Source organism: Penaeus monodon, chromosome 20, assembly GCF_015228065.2.
Source record: "Penaeus monodon isolate SGIC_2016 chromosome 20, NSTDA_Pmon_1, whole genome shotgun sequence".
Lineage (NCBI taxonomy): Eukaryota > Metazoa > Arthropoda > Malacostraca > Decapoda > Penaeidae > Penaeus > Penaeus monodon.
Window position 1 is genome coordinate 18,504,416 of NC_051405.1, and position 861 is coordinate 18,505,276.

Genomic DNA, 861 nt, shown 5'->3' on the forward strand with positions numbered 1-861 from the left:
TTTATCTATTTACCTCACTGTTTATTTACGCTTTATGTTTAAATTTTTGTTTTCCATTCATATTTTGACTGAATTTGCTTCTCTGGTGCCCTTTTACATACTTCTTTGATTTAATGATTTGCCTATTCATCTATTCATATATGTTTAGCTTTCTATTCTCTCTAAGCATACCTGCCTGTCATTAGTTATTTACCTTCTACCCATTTTCATTTACTATATATGTATTTTCCATTCTAGCTAATTGTCTATCTATCTATACATTCATTCCTGCCTATCTATCTCTCCCTTTTCTCTCTTTAATCTACCTATGTCTATAGTATGGCAAATCTTCGACATATTCCTCGACTTAATCTTATCTTCATTATCTTTCTCTCTTCTTTCTTATCTGTTTCATTATCTTTTCTTTCGCTTCTTCCCATCTGCACTCTACCTTTTCTTTTTACTACTAGCATTTCTCTTTCTCTTTTCACTTCCTTCCTATTTACAGTCTCATTCTGTCTCTATTTCTTTCTTTTGTTTTCTCCTCTCTCTCTTTTCCTTTTGAAGCTCAGATTATCACTATCTCCAATCGTTTCTTTCTGTCTCCTACCATCTTTTCTATCTATTATCATTTTCTATTATCATCTATTATCATTCTTTTATTCTCTCATCGTCCCTACACCTCCTTCCATTTCCTCTGTTTCATCATCTCTCATCTTTTTATTAGGTTACTTCTGTTCCATCGCCTCTTCTCTGTCTATTGCACTCTCTCCTATCACTTCTTTTCTCTTCTGTTATCATTTCCTCCCTTTTCCCTCTTCGTCCCCAGAGACTACGTTAAGGTAAGTTCGATGATTGAGGGGTCCTGTGATTAACCTTTGA